Below are 15097 nucleotides of genomic sequence, written 5' to 3' on the forward strand. Positions count from 1 at the left end.
CAAGGGTCCTGGCACTAAGCAGGGGCCAGGATGGGAGGAGCCAAGGTGCCCAGCAGGGAGGAGGGGCAATGAAGACACCACCAAGGTCCCATGAGTCTATTTCTGGCCTGGCATGTGTCGAGAGAAGCTGGGAATGGACCTCCCCGGCCGGAAGTGGGCTGTAGTGTGCGTGGAGATGGTAGCAGCTGTCCTGACCCTCCTGGCTGTCCCTTTCTCTCCCCTGGTTGCTTATTTCCTTGGCTGGCTCTGGCCATTTACTGGGTATTTCTCAAGCTGCCACCTGAGGTACAGAGAAAGGGAGTGTTTGTCTTTTATTCCTGAACCTCTTGAGAAACTGGATCCAAGCATAATGCTCTCTGAACACACTGGCACTGAAAAGTTCCAGGACAGAAGGGGCACCCGGTGCAGGTGGAGGCCTGGGAAGCAGTTCAGAGGAAGAGATAGGAATTGGGTTTCCAAGGACGCATAGAAGTTTTCTAAGAACTGTATAGCAAAGGGATCTTCTTGTGAAAAGGGGCAGCCACTGCATTCATGGGTGCCCCAGGGGCATGAGGTGGGAGAGGAAAGCAGAGTCTTAGTTGTCAGACTTGGACTCCTAGAGAGACGTCTGCTGACGCCTCCTCTTTGTCAGTTCTTTCCTCAGTTCCCCTGCCCCCACCCCAGCACCACAGAGAGGGCCAGGTGGAAGGCCATTAGAGGCAGCTGGTCTGGCTCAGCAGAGCAAGCCCTGAGCAGAGAGAGGGAAGCTAACCTGATTACAGGAGCTGTCAGTCTGCAGGAAGGGAGGTGGCTGGGGTGGATGCTGGGAATGGACAGGAAGGATGCACAATGGACTGGCCTGGGGTCCTCAGTGAGGGGTGGTCTCGAAGCCTGGGAAGCACAGGACAGCCATACCCAAGCCTCTACCCCGACTCCAACTGCAGCCACTGCAGCCTGAGGTGCTGGCTGCTAAAACAAAGAGTGAGCTAGCAGAGGGGAGGGGCAGTGAATTAGCCCCAGCTCTCTCCCTTGGAGTTATGTGCCGCCATTATCAGCATTCAGAGGAACTCAGGCCAGGCAGGAGCACTGACCTTCACCACACTCCCCACCATTCCCTCTTGTCTCCCACCAGCCCAGTTCACAGGCCCTTGGGTGTGCTGCTGTGGACAGCTAAGTCTGAAACCTGCAAGGGGCCTGGCGTCAAACAGACAGAAGAAGCCCAGGTCAGATAAGAGAAAGCTGGCAGTGAGGGCAGCCTCCCTGTCACTGTGACACGCACAGAAGTATTGACTCTCAGAGGCCACTGTGCCTCCGTCATGACAGGCAGGAGACTCCTCTACCCTGGGAACCCTCCTACCCCAGGAACCCAGAGAAGCAGGCAAGGGTGGTGGTGGTGGGGGAGGGTGTATCTGAGAGCCAAAGCTTAACAGTGCCTTAGAACACCATGGGTTCTGCTGGATTCCCCAAAGGAAAGTCCTTTCAACCTCTCCCATACAGAGGGCTCTGGACCCTCCCTTACCTCCCTTCCCCAAAGCAGCTCAAATGGCTTATACTGGCAGCTCCACCATATCTAAGAACCAGGTGCCAACTCCTAAGGAGGCGCTTAGGATTTCTAGCCAGTCAGGATCACACCTGGAAGCTTCTCTGCTCTGTAAGTCGTGCCTTGGGCCAAAATCAATAATAAATTTTAAAAAATTCTCTGTGTCACTGGAACAGGAGCAGACCCTGCCATGACATTCCTTCCAGCCAGGGAGGGGCTTAGGGTCTCCTTTGGCCCATGACCTCTGTCCCAACTGCAGGCAGCAGCTGAGGGTGGAGTGAGGCGGTGTCCCCGGGAAGCTTGAGGCACACGCAGGGCTGCCTAAGTGCCTCTCCAAAGAAGCACTGGGCACCATTCATCAGCTGGTTTTCAGGGCTGTGAGAAATCAATGGCATCTGCACTGCAAACTCATCATTAGGACGGGAAAACTCTGCAATGGAATTGATTTGTTTAAATATAATAACACAATTTAACAGAGGACTGTGGGGGTGGGGCAGGACCTCAGCAAACAAAACAGAGCTCAGAGAGAGGCTCTGAACCATACAGGGAGCCAGCTGCAAATCACCTTCCACAGTGCCTGATGAGTCCCCATGAAACTAGGGTGGGTGCTGTCCCTGGTTCCAGGTGGCCTAGATATGTCCGGAGCCGCCTATGGGTAGACACAGAATCCTGGCTGGCCACAGCTGTGTTGCTCTTGGAGATGATTTTGCTTGAACATGGGTTCACCCAACACACTGTCATCAGCCCCCACCCCTGGGGTCCAGACACCTGTGAGGAGAAAAATGAGTGAACCCTGGGGGTTTCGATCAGAAGGTGCTCGGGTGTAGATGGGGTGACAAAGTGACAACACAGACCAGCAAGCACTGGCTGGGATTCTTGGGGTGTCAGGAGCCCTTGCGACGGAACGTTAGGACAGAACAAAGGTGGGGATGGGCAGAAAGGCAAGTTACATCACAAACTGGGTAAGGCTTTTTTGAAAGATGGCTGACAGCTCAAGAACAAAGTGCTTCCCTGTTCTGGGGCGGGGGGAGATAAACACTGTCCTGTCACCCTTACAATATCCTAGGACCCTGTACACGTTCATTATGTGTCCCTTTATTTGACTCCAGTATCCTGTGATGAAGGCACTATTGTTACCACATGTCATAAATTACACTACGGAGGCTTATCTGGGCTGCGCAAAGTCACATAGCTGCAGAGCTGGGAGGGAGCACATGCCTGTTTTTACCACATAAACCTGCTCACTCCCCACTGTGCAATTCTCCCCTCTCTGAAACTCAGCATCCATGCAGGCAGCCAGGCAGCTTCTGCCTCCGGAAGCTGGGGCCCAAGCCACACTGGGTAGATGGGGGCAGCAGTTCCAGGTGCTGTCTGAGAAGGCTGTGGGGTGAAAACTTTGCTGTTCTGGTCCTAAACACACCGTGTCCACAGTGAGGGTGGGTATGGACAAAACCAGGCCCTCACAAAGGGGCCACACCATCCATACTACCAAAAGTGGGAGGCTCAGAAGTCTCAGGTAGGCTGAGAGACCCAAACAGCTCTCAGACGGCCTTGATGCTATCTTGTAATTTGGACTTTTCCTCTGGTGGCAATGAAAAGCTGGGGACACAAGAGAGGGTTGGAGAGGGTGACAGAGAGGCAGGAATATGGTAAAGCCTGGCTCAGACTCAGAGATAATTTAAAGAGTACATGGATGAGAGAGAGGAAAGTGTTGATGGCATCGCAGGCTTCTTCCACAAGAGACTCAGCCTCAACATGCACAGAATTCTATATCAATAAGAATTGATCTAGGACCCCCAAAATCACTGGCTCCTCACCCAGGAAGTCCTGGCTTGGGGAAGGGCAACACAGGCCAGCAGCTGTCTCCAGCTCTGTTCTGTCCGTCTGCTGACAGTTCTCCTTTGTCAATGGTGTTCTCCATCACTGCACCAGAAAAGCCCTGCTGGGGCTGGGGCTGGGGCTGGGGCTGGGGCTGGGGCTGGGGCTGGGCTCCTTCTGCCTTCCCTCTTAAGTTTTAGGGCTAGAGAGATGGAGGAGTCCTGGTAAAGCACCGCGCAAGTGTGAGGAACTGAGTCCCATACCGAGCGAGAGGCGGTAGTGCGCACTTGTAATTCCAATGCTCCGACAGCAAGATGCGAGAGTCCCCAGAAGCTCGCAAGCCAGCCAGTCTAGTGTGCACAGGGGCAAACAATGAGAACCTGTCTCAAACAAGGTGGAAGGAAGGCGGCCTCTGCATGTGACTATGGCCCTTGAACACCTTGAGTGCGCATCACATACATGATGTCCCAGAAATCTTCAAAAGGATAGGAGGAGAGCTGTGTAAATTGGGAAACTGAGGCCTGAGAAGCCGCAACCCAGGATCAATCAGGCAGCTACTGTTGCAACCTGGGAAAAGACCGAACTGGCATGGTCTAGAACCCTCCTGAGAACAGGGTGGGGAAGAGCAGTCGGAGAGGAACACAGTGGTAGAGGTCTGGAGACATGAACAGAGGTGACCATCACACAGCAGGGGGCAGTCTATAAGGCACGGGAAGGGCCAAGTCCACACAGACCCACCAAGTAAGTCCCCAAGCTGAGAGAGATCCAAGTGGGCCTGTGTAGAGGAGGCACTCTGACTAGCTAGAGCTCGCCGTGTCACCTGGCCTGTGTCACCCAGAAGAGAGACGAAATGTCCAGGATGTGGCACTTGTGTTACTGAACTGACACCGGGGCAGTGCTAGGCACGCTCAGCTGTTGGTCACTCTAGCTGGGCTGTTCTTGATTCTGGTTTCCAATTCCACCCCTTTCCAACCATGGGTGGCCTCTGTGTGCCTCAGTTTCCTCATCTGGAACACAGTGTATAATGAGACCTTGTATGGGGAGGTCTGGAGCCTGAAGTCAGCATCCCATGTGCTGTGCTCAGCAGCTGACACCAGTCACTCAACACAGCAGGTGGTCACTTGTCATTACTACCAACTGTGCCACTAGCCTCACTAGCAAGAAGCCCAGCCGATGTGTCCTGCATGCTGACTGGACACGCGCTCTTCTGCGTGCTCATGTGTTAATGATTGAGCCCTCGGATTACTTAGGGTTAGTTAGATCATTATACTGGTTCAGCCGTGGAAACCGAGGCACAGTGGAGAAGACCATGTGCCAGGCACAAGCCCAAACTTGGGAAACCACTTCTGTTTCTATTGGGCTGAGTCCAAAGCCAGCTAGCCACTGGATGAAGGCCAGTGTCCACACACTTCTGGTCATGCTGACCCAGGACATGAACCAGACAAACGCTGGCTAGGCAGGCATGGCAGGCCATGCTGAAAGTGCACGGGGAATGGGCAAGAGGCTCTGATCTGAAGGATGACAAGTTGCCAATCCTTAGCCTGTTCTGGAACGTTCCTTTCCTGTTCCCGCATATCCTTCTCATTTATTAGGTTCCCAGAGTAACTGTGTGAGAAAAGCCCCAAGAGGGGCTCAGCTCCTGACCTAGCCTTTTCTGTATGTTGCCTCAGTATGTCCTTGCTATACTCTGGTCATGTGGTGCTGTCCATTTCAGAGGTGGAGATGCACTCTGGGTCTCAACATCCATGTCAAAGCCTGGCCCCTCTTTATTGCTGGAGCAGCAAGGATGGAGAAACAGCACTGGGATAAAGGCCTCACTGTGACTGGGTCCACCACGGATCACTATAGAGAGTTGAGCACCAGATCACTGGGGAACAGAGCATGCTCCTTGCTGGAGCCCAGGGATGGAGTGACCACTGTAGACAGGGAGTGCCCACAGGGAGGCAAGGAAAGGGAGGCGGGGTTCCAGCAGGGCCTCTGCCTGACAGCTGGAGGATGTGGAGACCTGATAGAGTCTCCTCAGACTGCAAGGCGGAACCTAATGCAAGCCCAGGAAAAAGGTCAGTGAGGTGGGGAGCAAGTGTAGGCTGGGCAGGGGCTATGGGAAGCTGGCCCAAGCTATTTTTAGTATCTTGATGCAACAGGGGCAGGCCCTTCTCCTTACCAGGTAAATGTCAGAACCACCAGTACCGTGCGGCCAATCAGAGCAGATGAAGCCCAGGAGGAAGAGAAAGACCTTGCTTCCTGCAGGCCTCCAGCAGCTTTAGCCAATGGCTCCCCTAACACACAGACAACGTTTGCTTAGTCCCCAGAGAAGCATGGCCAGCCCCCCACCCCAACCCTGAGCCTCAGTTTGATTTTGGATTGGCTGTGTGACCTTGGCCAAATATCCCGTCTTCTCTGACTCTAGTTTGCCCCATTGGGATCAGGCTTATACCCAGCTGGGTTTGTTGAGAATGACATGAATCAAGGGGTCATGGAGAGGCTTTGAGTTCAGGGACTTCTGTCCCCACTTGCTGTAGGCAGCTGTGCACACTGTTAGAGAGAGTCATGCCATTCCAGGACCTGAAGTCCAAGGGGCCTGTGGCTGTAGCTACACACAGGAGAGAGTTGAGAACAAGCACTTGTCACATAATGTGGAGTGATCAGGGAGGAGTCCACAGGACCCCAGCACCGTTACTGATTGGAGACTGGTGGCAGCCATGGAGGTCTCCCCATGTACTGTACTTGCATCAGAGCCTGGGCCACCTGGCACAGCCTTAGGAGGACCACCCTCTGCATACCACCAGCTCCCCCCCCCCCCCCGCCAAGAAACAGCTGGTCAGAGGAAAGATAGGATGTCCAAGTCAGGCGATCCCCCCAAACCCACGCAGGGAACAAGATCCATAGCCCACAGGTAGAATTACAGTAAGGCCCGTCTCGACCATCCCTCGATGGTCGAGGCTGGGAAACTCAGAGTCTTAAGCTGGCCTACAGAAGCCAGGGATAAGCCAGAGTCTGGTTGCAATTTCTGTAGCCAGCTGCTCTCCTAAGGACCTAGGCAGTTCAGTCACTACCTCAGCAAAAACCCAAGCACAGCTTGTGCTGACCAAAGGCAAATGTTCCCATCCAAGCCTGGAGGTGACTCCTCAGTGCCTGAAGCCCAGAGAAAATGCAAGGTAAACTGAGGCACAGAGCTGGAACATTAGGGAGTTAGAAAAAAAAAGGTACAAACTCCATTCTTTGGTATCTGCATGTCCAAGGCCATTTCCCACTCTTTCCTTTTTCACCTCCCCCGCCAGCCCTCTCTACACGGTCCTCGGGGCAGCCTCTCTACTGCCCAGCTTTCCTGTGGCTTGGGCACTGGCAGACCAGTTCAAGCTCATTCTTCAGGACCAGCTGAAGGCCCTTACCCAAGGCAACAGGGACGCCATACCACAGCCTCCTAAGATGCAGGGTGGGGGAGTGCTTGGTGTCCCTCTGCGAAGGGAGCTGCTGGGGACTGATGGTAAGCTCTCATCTCCAGCCCACTTCTGTCCTCAAATGGGTCAGGGTGGAGGAGCTGTCACTACTGGGAGGACTATGACAGAAGGCAGTAATGAGTTTTCACAGAGCTGGGCTTCTCGGCCCCTTCTAGGTAAGTTTCCACAGACAACTGGGCTTCCCTTCCCTGGTCCCATTCTCTGCAGCCACAGCGCCTCAGTTGACTTTGGTCTTCTGTAAACACAGTGCTGGTCCCCATTGTCAGCGTCATCACCTTCCACACAGACAGAGTAGTTTAGGGGGCAGTGTGCATGGGTAGAAGGCTGGAGAGCTGTGCTGTATGACTGTGTATATCTCTACCTCTGGGCCTCAGGTCTCTGTACACCATAGGGCACTTGGCCAAGTGGCTTCTGAAAAACACTCCTTCCTTGGGAGAGAGTGTAACATTTTGATGATTCAAGACAGTAAGCAGCCAGCTCAGGGTCTTTTCCTTTCCTATGAGGAATGTGGGGGCTTTGGACCCAGAGACAAAAAGCACAGGCAGATCTGTCCTTTACAAGTGTGGCCGAAGTGAGTATCTCACAGATGAAAGCAAGGTAAACTCCAGGGAAACCTCAGTGGGAGGAAAAATTGCTTGAATTAAGCTCTGAGTTCTTTTTTTTTTTTTCAAGATTTATTTATTTATTATTATGTATACAGTGCTCTGCATGTACGCCTGCCCACCAGAAGAGGGCATCAGATCACATTATAGATGGTTGTGAGCCACCATGTGGTTGCTAGGAATTGAACTCAGGACCTCTGGAAGAACATTCAGTGCTCTTAATCTCTGAGCCATCTCTCCAGCCCCTCTCTCTTTAAAAAAAAAAAAGTATTTGTTATTATGTAGAGTGTTCTTCCTGCATGTACACCTGTAGGTCAGAAGAGGGCATCAGATCACATTACAGATGGTTCTGAACCACCATGTGGTCGCTGGGAATTGAACTCAGGACCTTTGGATGAGCAGGTGGTGCTCTTAACCACTGAGCTATCTCTCCAGCCCCTATCTCTGAGTTCTTTATGGGCCCTCATCCCTACAAAAATAGCTAAGTGGTAAAGCTAGAGAGAAACCCAAGCTTGCCCACCTTGGGAAGGATGACACCTACTCGTATCCTCTTGTGTCTGCCACAACGCAGCAGTGTGTACTCAGGCTGGTTTCTGGGCTTCTGCAATCCTAACCTGTCCATCAGGAACATTTACTGCAAGCTCCTGAGCTGAGTTCAGGCCCCTGAGGACTGAGGGACCAACAGATGTGCAGAGGGTGGCAGAAGAGGGTGGCACTTGGTTCGTCTTTGGACTAGCTTCCTGTCTTTGGGTAGGTGGAATTTTCCCTCCCAGAAAAGGTATTGGGGGCTTCAAGACCTGGTGGATCCGAGGGTCTGGCTCTATCCAGTGTGGGGCCTGAGGATGGATCCTAAGTCCCAGGCTCTTGCTCCCACTACAGAAGAAAGAAGCCAGGCCAAACTGGCTGCGGGGCTCTGGGGCCCCAGGAGCTGCTGCCGCACCTGCTTCCAGTTGTGGCTAAACAGATCTTCCCGGCTGGTTTGAGGCTTCCAGGACACACAGACACCCGAGGCAGACCTGCAAGGAACGCTGCACTGTTCCCCTTCCTCCAGGCAGACTTCTTGGCTGCTTCTTTGGTCCTCATCCTCACTGGCTGGCATTTCTGTGCCCATGCACTGCAGGTCTGTGACTGCTGCCTTGGACTCACACTTACCCAGCTGCCTTAACCACCATTTGCATTTAGCATGAGGGCCCAGTGTGGTGCCAGTGCCTGTGAGAGCCAGTCTGACATCAGGGAGAACATATGGTTTCAGAGGAAACTGGACTTGCTCCCAGCTCCACCAATGGCTGTGTGATTCTGGGTAGGTTTCCTAGTCTCTCTGTGTTGTGAGTTTCCTCACCTGTACAATAGGACAAATTTGGCTTTCACTGGCTTGTTGATGCCTTTAAAGGCCTCGCCTTCTGGTTTTATAGGCTAAAGAACAGCATCAGAGAAGGGCAGGGACTTATCCGAGGTCACACAGCAGGTCTGATGGAAAGGCAGCCCCACCCTGTTGACCCACTGGGGCAGGAATGAGCAGCAGGTTGTAGACTATTTCCAGCTCCAGGCTGGAGTAGCTGGATTAGGGGGTGGGGGGCAGGGCTACAGAGGCTGCTGGTGGAGGGGTGGCCCGGAGGCCACAAATTCCGGGCAGGGGCTGGGGCATGCATTCTCAGCTGGACTGAAGACTGACAGGCATGCCACAGGCGGCCCTGGAAGTCCAGTTCTGCATGACCTCAGGCTGGGTCCAGCCAGCCTTCTGTGTGTTGGCCTTGGTACCCAAGGTCTGTTCAGGCAGCCCACACTGTGCTCAACCTAAGAAACGCACAGACTACAGAGACCTGGAGACCTGACGTCATACCCTGGAGCCTGAGGGCTGGTGGGACAGGAGTGTGGCTCTTGTCATGTGGCTGCTCACGGAATATGTACTAGATCACCTCCTCAACTGGATCTCTACCACCTTTTCCCACTGTGTCTTCTCAGCAATTCCACAGGCAAGCCTCTCTCTCGGAACTGCCCCCGTGTAGCCACACAGCTGGGGTCAACCATGTCACATACCCTACCTGCTACCCACTACCCATCCACAGGCCCTGTTGGAAGCAAAGCAACCACTGGACACCTCTGTCATCTGCATGTGATGAAGTGGGGTTCACTAGAAGGAGGCAATAATAAATGGGGAAAAGGAGCTACAGATACCCCCAAATCTTAGGCCCCAATCCTACATTCTTTTTTGTTGTTGTTTGTTTGTTTGTTTGTTTGAGACAGGGTTTCTCTATGTAGCCTTGGCTGCCCTGGACTCCCTTTATAGACCAGGCTGGCTTCGAACTCACAGTGATTCACCTGCCTCTGCCTCCCGAGTGCTGGGATTAAAGGTGTGTGCCACCATGCCCGGCCCCCATTCCTACATTCTTAACCCTGTAGTAGTCGATGCATTCATCCAGTGTGCCTTTGATACATACCAGCCACAACCTGACAGGACATCCTCACTTCTGCATCTGGCCTTTACAACTGTAATGGTTAGAAGCAACTCAAGTATTTTCTCTTCTGTCCAGTAAGTGGCTTGCCCAAGCTTTGTGTATGGGCTGAGCCACATCCCCTCTCAATGACCAAGACTTCCAAGACCTGCCAGGTCATCTTAAGCAGACTCGAACCTGGAGCCTCTCTAGTACCAGTGGCTGAAGTTACATTTACCAAGAGGAAAACGTCAGCCTCTAGGGCAGAGCTCAGGTATGGCCCTCTATGGCCATTAGCCATCTCATGACCTGAGTGGATCTCACCACAGCCCAGAAGCTCAGAGTGGGCTTAGGCCTCACAGTTTCTGTTTTGGCATCCAGCCAATAGGAATAATGCCTTTTACAAGAGCTAATGAGTTGTGCGAGCACTTTGCCCACTGCAGAGAACCATAAGAAATAGCACCTGGTTGAAGCACTGGGTCACGGAAGGCTCCAGGCATCCAACCCACAAGAGCAAGTGAACAGAAACAGGCAGAGGGTGGAGCGGGGGGGGGGGGGGGGGGGGGGGGGGGGGGGGAGGGGGAGGGAGTGCAGACAGGAAGCTCTGCAAACAGAAAGTTCTGGACTTTGCTGGAGCTCTGCTGCTGACACATCTTCCTTTCTCTCTGTCTCTTGTCAGACATGCTGCCTGGTTTGGCTGACTTGAGAAAAGGCCAAAACCCAGGCTGCCAGTTTTAGGGAGGATGGGACTTGGGAGCAGAGACTATAGGGCAGGCTTGAACAGTGCACCCAAGAGAGTTCCCACACAACCCATGTCCCCAACTTCTTGAGAGAACTTGGCCCCTGATATCACAGGATCTCCTGCTGTGAGAGGGGCACACCACTGTTCATGTAGTAGACAAGGAGGCTCAGAGACCAAGGGACTCCATGCAGGGTCAGCAGGCCTGTATATGGTGTGTAAGTGATGGAGCCTGCACACGTGCTCAATTGCTTCCACGTCATCCCAATTCTATGCAGGCCTGGCTTCATGGGCTGGCCTTTGGCACATTAGTCCTCCAGCTGTAAGGGACCTCACTGCGCCATCACTGTCGGGAAGTCCTTGATAATCTGTGATTTTTATTTTTCACCCAGCCCTGAAAATGATACAGCTGGTCTGCATCACCGGCACTCAGGTGCAGGTCCAAATGGCTGGAACTCAGCTTTCCTGGGAGTCTTTCTTTAGGAGCTGCGTCCCCAGCTTGGTCTTCCTGTTTCTCCTCTATAGCAACATAGTAACATTCTTTCCTTCTCCAGGCTCTCTCACCCTCCACTTCCCAGGGTTCATTCCTAGGCCCTTCTACCCTACTATAGATGCTATTCTTATGCCAGGGAGGGATCCTAGCAGAAAGGGGGGTTTGGGTGCAGTGTGGTCAGTCCATACCAATTCAGGCCCTGTCATTTTCTGCCTGTGTAGCCTACCCTCGCTAGGCCTCAGTTACCCCATCCAATGTGAAATGGCCAGAGGGAGCCGGATCAGAGAAAGCTAGATCACAGCAGCCAGCGGCCACTGTCACTTTGTGGAAGGCATCTCCTTTTGCACTGTGTTGTGTCTTCTGAGGACACTCAGCACCACCATCAAAAAGGTGCCATAGATGGGGGACCAGGACAGAGCTCAAAGGTGCCCAGATCTGAACCAAAGCAAGGTATGTGGACTCAGGATGTACTTCCGGATCAAGGTTCAGTTTCCTTGTCTGTACAATGGTGATGGTGACAGCCACTCTCTCAAGGGCAGTTATGGAGAGAAAATGCTTGTCATGGTACCAGTGCACAGTCAAGTACCCACGGGAGACATCACTAATGCTGTGACTACTGTTATGATCTCCGTGAACTAGATTAGAAGGCAAAAGCCCTTAGCAGGAGGGAAAGAGCTACCTAGCAAGACTACATAGGGCACTGACAGCAGACAAGAACCATGTGTTCAACACCTAGCCCAGGCCCGTGCCCTCTTCTCTCTGGCTTGGGATTCCAGGAACAAAATAGAAACTGGGAAACCCACCATTTCCCCATCCAGCTCCTCAAGGCACATTGCCTATTTCAGGTGGCCACATACACCTGCCCACCCCTGAGCAGCAGATTCCCAGTACCAAGATACTTGGCCCATCCACTCACCTGCCCAGGCCTCTGGCAGTCGGTCACAACTCAAGGCTGTTGCAATGTTGGGAGAGGTAGGCCGTGGTGAAGGGGGTGCCGAGTCGGTTCTATGCTGTCTGAGCACAGTGCTGTCTCTTGCACAGTCCTGCAAGAGAAAGCAGAGCAGACTGAGCTACGGTTCAGGCCTGCAGGCAAGGCCCAAGTCCCCTAGCTGACCTCTGGGTCCAGCCTGCCTAGGTTCCTTAAACTAGAAAATACAGCCACATGCCCAAGAGGAGAGCTTCATGGAAACTGGGCACAGGGTCCTGAAATCATACTCAAGAGGCCAGATTGGTCTCAGTGGCCTCTAGCCTGTATGCAGCAGTGGCAGTCACACCTCTGTGCACACCACCACTATACCCCACCAGCAGGCCTCCCAGCCTCCAGCAGGAGCTCCTTTGTCTTTCAAAGCCTGAGTGGCCTAGGAGCCCATGCTAGGGTCTTCTGGGAGGCCCTCTCTGACCACCTGCCTCTGTTCTCTGCAGGCTTGCGGCAGATTGACCAAATCTCTCCCAGATTTCCAAAGCCTCATCAGAAGGTCCAGCGTACCTTTCCTCTGACATTATTATCAAGGGTCACAGGGACCATTCGGTATTGGATAGAGAGGAGGTGTATGGGGAGGGGTGAGCAATGAGATCAGCAATCCTGGCACAGGGAGGGTGAACCTGTGGATCAGGTACCATGTGCCTTTATTTATGAGGCCTCCAGAGCATCCCCAAAGGCTCCCTGCTGTCTGGTTCCAGAACATGGTGGTTATGGTGATGGCTGTGGCAGGTGTGGTGTGTGTGTGTGTGTGTGTGTGTGTGTGTGTGTGTGTGAGAGAGAGAGAGAGAGAGAGAGAGAGAGAGAGAGAGAGAGAGAGAGAGAGAGAGAGATTGATTCTCTGCTATTTTACAAATGAGGAAACTGAGTTCTTCCCAGTAAGTAAGAGGCACAAGGTCAGAAGTACACCATGTCTTCTAGTTCTGCCCACTGCTGACAGAGTCTAGTACAGAGGTGGCTCTGACAGACTCCTCTAAACTGTGTCTCCAGACAGCCGTCTGTTGGGGGTCAGCTGTGAAAGATAGGAAGTCCCAAGGGCTGGAAAAAGTGCCACGGGGAAGAAAGATTTTTTCAGGACAAACTGCCCAGCCTGCTAGCTGTACTTCCTCCAGCCTGGACACCCAATGCTAGGGCCCAGCATCTCCACAGCTGTCAATGAGCAAAGATGTGGATGAACATCAGGCCTTTCTAAAACTCCCTTCTGGACCCTAAACACTGCTGTTGGAGCACACACTAGTATCGCCATTTTTAGAGGAGGGTGTGGAAAGTGTGGAAACGCAGTCTGGTGGGCTAGCTCACAACCCAGCAAGTCCACTTCTGCAGCAATGCACACATTGGTTCAGTGTGGTGCATCAGGCACAGAATGGACCAACCAGTGCATGACATGTATTCCCTCAAAGTATCGAGAGGATGGGACCCTTAGCCATATCCAGCAACTTGGGTAACTCCTACCAACAGAGCACTGATCTGAAAGCCAGACATGGGAGGGAACACATTTGGAGACCACTCAGACCAAGGTCAAGTAGAACCAAGGGGACTGGGTGCTATAGCATAGGCACGCTCTTCACCTGTGATCTGTGTGGGCTTTCAAGCTTGCTTTGAGGAAGCAGGATTCAGGGAATGTGACAGTTCACTGGGGTGAAAAACACCTAGCTACAGGAGGCTCTACCTTCTGACCTTGACTCTCTGAAAGCCTTGAGACCTCAGAAGGAAACATTCCACTTCACTAGAGGGAGAGGAAGGCGCAGCCAGTAGCCCAACCCACTGCTGGGTGGGGCAGAGGCCTCTACCTCAGGTGACTGGGGGGGGGGGGGGGGGGAGGGAGGAGCCACAGACAAGTGGGAGGGGCCTCTTGTGGATTACTTTTCTCCCCCCTCCCCCACCCCCAGATCACTCCTTTTAGAGTGGAAGAGCTAACTGAGTGTCATTCTTCCCAAGTCATAATCCTTTGCATGGCAGGAGTGGCAACTGAAAGGTACACAGGGCGCTCTGGGAAGTAGGGAATGCTGCATTTCTAGGTGTAACAGAGGTTACACAAGCATCTTCACTTTGCGATAGTTTATCCAGCTACAGGAGTAGGGTAAGACACTTTCCTAAGTAGTTATAACTTCAATAGCAGCTAAAAAAAAAAAAATCCTGAAGCCCTGGCCTGAGTGACAGGCTTGGGCCCTCCCTGGACTGTCCTGCTGCCCTACCTCCCTATGCTCCACACTCCACAGCTGCCTCACCTGGGATGCCCTGGCCCTTCCCACCATGCCAGTGGCTGCCTCCTCCAGGAGCCTCTCTGGATCTCCCTCCCATCCTTTTCTGGGCTCACAGGTGCTTATACAGTTCTGGGTGGGAGGGGACAGAGCCTGTCTTAGGAGGCTTAAGTCTTTCTCTTCTGACTCCAAAGGCTCTTCAGGCAGAGGGCCCTCGGGGTAAGGTGGGGTTAGGTGGTACTCTCTACCTCCTTTTCCCCCCAGGGAAGAGTCTCTCCCCGCCCAGTCCCACCCCCCATCCTGTGGTGATCAGTCTCCAGGTGGCACAGATCATAGGCCAGCTCAGACAAGGCAACACTCACCCCACCACCATCACCATACGCAGTGAAGATCGAAGGGGAGGCTGAACTTGGGGATGCAAAGAGGTTTCGACAGTGGGAAGGTTTAAGGGTTTCTCTTGTTGTAGATGGAACTATAAACGTATGCCATTTCCCATAATTATTTATTTACACTAAGACCACAAGACCTTCGAAAGGCAAAGGAAGAGGTGTGGGGCCAGAGCAGGACTTTGACTTCTCTGAGGTCCTTCTGGGTAGCCCTCCAGGCTACCTGCACGGCAGCCTCCCCACCCTGCTAGAGGTAACAGTTGAGCCCCAATGCTAGGTCCTAGGTACATACAACCAACCCACTGTGGACCTCTTGTCTTCATCTTCCTAGTTCCAGCTCTGTTCTAAGTGTATGTGTGACCACTAGTCCCTTAGCTCACCACCTATCTGGTGGTGGTAGGCTAATTCAGCCATCTTTGATGGGTCTGTTTTCCTTCTCCAGTGGAAGGCATGAATACCAATAGGTC

General features: G+C 53.0%; 1 protein-coding gene across 4 annotated transcripts in view; it reads right to left on the minus strand.

Moving 5' to 3' along the window:
• The window catches only part of Zmiz1 (zinc finger MIZ-type containing 1), a 199128-nt gene that overhangs the window by 143623 nt on the left and 40408 nt on the right, over positions 1–15097 (minus strand). For all 4 annotated transcript variants that reach the window (XM_051142241.1, XM_051142219.1, XM_051142231.1 and 1 more), the window contains exon 2: positions 11981–12107. The gene's annotated coding sequence lies outside the window, so the exon portion shown is untranslated. The remainder of the gene's footprint in view (positions 1–11980; positions 12108–15097) is intronic.

The sequence above is a fragment of the Acomys russatus genome, chromosome 3 (genome assembly GCF_903995435.1).
Source record: "Acomys russatus chromosome 3, mAcoRus1.1, whole genome shotgun sequence".
Taxonomy (NCBI): Eukaryota; Metazoa; Chordata; class Mammalia; order Rodentia; family Muridae; genus Acomys; species Acomys russatus.